The following is a 3,535-nucleotide window of genomic DNA, read 5'->3' as shown; positions in this document are numbered from 1 at the left end:
AAGCAGCAGCTGCTGCCGAAGTCCCAGTTGCTGGGGCTGGAGAGTTGTCTTAGGGATTCACGCCTTTCACCCAGGCTTCCATGATGACCTGTGGGGGTGGGGTTGGGGGGGTGGCCTGGGTGACGGGGAAGAGGGAGCTGCGCTACTGAGCACCAGCTGTCACCAAGCTCTTGGTAGGATGCTTACCTCATTTAATGATGTTCTTAGATAGTATCATTCCTATTTCATGGAAAAGGAAACAAAGGCTCAGAGTGGCTAAGTGACTTGCCCAAGGTCATTGGACTCTAAGTCCAGTGCCTGTTCCCCTGGCCAGGACTGACTAAGGTGTGGGCTGTAAGCCTGGGCTGGTGGAGGGTGTGGGCGAGGTGGAGGATGCTCAAGGAGGGGTCCAGGTGAGAGGTGCTGATGGTCAAGAAAAAGACACACATGGGTTGTTAGAACAGTGGGGAGATTTCAGGTGGAATGTTCCTGAAAGGGTTTGCTGGAGAACATGGGGTTTGGGGACCACAGGGAAGCCATTGGGCTGCCCTCCCATGGGGCTGGTGGGGGGGGACAGAGAACCCTGTGTTCTCTGAGCTTCCAGGGGAAGGCAGCTTTGCTCTGCTGCCTTCTAGTGAGCCCCAGCCCACGCCTACAGGAGAAATTCCATCAGAGGCCAGGACGTAGGTTGTGTGTGTGTAGTGGTGGTGTGTATGTGTGGTGTGTTGTATGCATGTGTCATGTGCATGGGGACTGTATGTTGCACATGTGTGCATATTTTGTGTTTGCGTGTGTTGCATCTGTGTTTACAGAACTTGAATCTTTACAGGCTAAAGCCCAAGTCCCTGGGTCTCTGGACCCAGCCCTCTTGGAGAATTGGTAGGCTTCCCTTCCCTGTCCTCAGCCCCTCCCCTTTAGCTGTGAGTTGTCCCAGAGCAGCAGCACAACTTTGCCACCTGGCAGAGCCCCAAAGGCAGGGGGTGCCAGTAGAGGAGTGTGGCGGCTCTGACTTCCAGTTCCTGTGGGCACCTTTCCCACTGGCTGGGTGAGTGCGCTCCAGCCAGGGTGAGGGTGGCCCTGGTGCGCTGGGCCGGTCTGGGTGTCCTCAGACACTGGCTGTCTGCTTCTTCTCACTTTGGCAGGAACTGGCCTCTGAAGATGTGGACTTTGGCCTCCCTCTCTTTCCCACACACCCAGAGAGGCGGGGGCCAAACATTCCCAAACACACCCGCTCCCTGGAGACCCTCATCTTTGTGGGTAGTATTTGCCCTAGTCCCGGGGCATCCCCCACCACAGACCTGGGGCTTTCCATCCCGTGGAGGAGGGACCTTGGTGTCAGGGAGGGTACTGAGTGTGGGGCGGGTGCATGCAGCAGGCACGGTGGCATTTTCTTCTCTAGGAACACACATGTGGTGGAGAAAGAGGAAGACTCGCTAGTTCTGTGAACCCAGGCGAGCCTGTTTCCTCATGGAGTCAGTTTTGAATACTGCTTTTAATACTGTTTATGGTTCCGTGTGTGTGTGTGTGTGTGTGTGTGTGTGTGTGTGATGTGAGCAGAGACGTGCGTTCTCCCAGAATCTTACCCCAACATTCTTCTTCCTCCCATCTCGACTTCCCCTTGCAAATAAGCCTCTCTGGAGGCAGAGACTCTCAGGGAGAGGGAGGCCCCCAGGGGCTAATCCGTGGCACCTCCTTGGTGCTGCATGAAGCCGGTGGCCTCCCTCCTTCCCATTTATAGGGAGGCTCTGGGTCTCTCCTCTAACCGGGAGAGAGTTTAGGGTCCCCAGGGCCTCTGCCTTATTCCCGGGGGTTTGGGGAGGCTCCTGAACCTTTCTCAGCCCTGATATGAGTACTGTGGCCCCAACCCTGACTCTGTCCAACAGGGAGCAAGGAAGTGAAGCCTGAGGCTGTACGTCTCACTTCCTGGAAGAAAGAGCCAGGACAGGTCTCTCACAGCTGCAGACAGGTCCCTTTGACCACACGGGCCACGCATCATCTGCTAGGCCAGCTGTCCTCTATGTTGAGGGGGCCTCAGCCTCACCTGAAGGCTTGTTAACACAGCTGGCAGGCCCCACCCCAAAAGCCCTGAGTCAGTGGGTCTGGGGTGGCCCGGATCATTTGCATTTCTAACAAGCTCCCAGGAGATGCTGTTGCTGCTGGCTCTGGGGCCACACTTTGAGAACTGCTGCTCTAGGCTGTACCTTGTCTCCAGCACCTGTGCACATTTGTGTGGTGGAGAGCAAGGGCTCCAGAGCCGGAGGCCTCGGTGCGAGTTCTGTCTTCACCACTAACTGTGCAGCCTTGGCCAACATACTCCACCTCTCTGTGCCTCTCACCCACAAACTGGACATGGTGATAGTGACAGGTAATTAAGAGAAAACGCTCAACCCCAGGCAGTGCATCAGGATTGGACTAAGCCCATCATGCCGACCCCATTCTCCACTGTTTTAGGCACATTGTACAGGCTCAATGAATGCCAATTAGCGTGATGATTCTGCTCTTGGTCTGTTCCCTTGCAGCGGGTGTTGTCACTCACTTGACTTCCTGGGTCCCCTGCAACACCTGGTGTTGTCTTGTTTCTAGGAGAGAAGGAAGCAGAGGGGGCCAAGGCAAAGGTGACCTACTCTGCCACCAGAGAGGACCCCCGTGGAACCAGGGGGTGAAGGCCAGCATGGCGGCTGCTCCTGATGTTTATCCGTGTCTCCCACACACAGCCTTCAGCCCAGGGACATGAGCCGGGGAGAGGGCAGAAGGGCAGCAGCCCTGGAGTTGGGGTAGGGCAAGTGCAGAAATGTGAGAGAAGGAAATTTGGACAGCGTTGATGACACTGACACACAGTTTGTGTTTGTGCAGCAAGTGACAGCTTAGAGAGTGCTTTTAATCTGCTGTCAAATGTCTGCAGCACAGATATGATTATTCTCTTCACCTTATTATGAGGACATTTGGACCCAGAGAGATTAAGTGACTTGCTGGAGGTCACACAGCAATCCAGTTGCAGACCTGAGGTCAGAATCCAGGACTAGGTCGCACCAAGCTCTCCGTTGCCACCACACTATCTCTGCTTCCAAAACGGGCATCAGCCTCTGGGTGGTGGCTCTGGACCTGCCACGAGAACCCCTGTTCTGCCCACCTTCCCAAGCCTCTCCATCCCATTTCCACCTTGCTCCCCTTCACCTGCACAAACTGCTCCAGTGCCCAGTGGTCCAGGCTGGTGTATTTCTCCAGGAAGTGCAGCTTCCCAAACTGAATCTGGTCCCTGGACTGAGCCTCAGATCACTTCTCCAGCAGCTGGAAGATGGTGGCACCAGGCTGTAGGTAGCAGACATAGGCCAGCAGCAGGGCCAGCACCCAACCACCCTGGCAGCTGCAGAGCCCAGCGCGGGGCATGGCATGGCCAGGACCCTGCCAGGGCTGTGGGGCTGGCTATGGGGCAGAGATGGGCAGCAGGTGAGGGCCTGAGTCCAGGATCCTGCCTGCCTTGCCCACTGCGTCGGTGCAGGTGTCTGGAGGCTGGGGAGTCTGTTTGAACAATGCAGCTCAGCTTGGCTTCACTAAG

General features: G+C 56.2%; 1 pseudogene; it reads right to left on the bottom strand.

The window, feature by feature from the left end:
• Positions 1-13: 13 nt before the first annotated feature.
• On the bottom strand, positions 14-3,366 carry LOC103584334 (annotated as a pseudogene).
• Between the last annotated feature and the right edge of the window lie 169 nt (positions 3,367-3,535).

This window comes from Galeopterus variegatus, unplaced genomic scaffold (assembly GCF_000696425.1).
Source record: "Galeopterus variegatus unplaced genomic scaffold, G_variegatus-3.0.2 Scaffold50435, whole genome shotgun sequence".
Lineage (NCBI taxonomy): Eukaryota > Metazoa > Chordata > Mammalia > Dermoptera > Cynocephalidae > Galeopterus > Galeopterus variegatus.
This window is presented reverse-complemented; position numbering and strand designations above follow the sequence as displayed.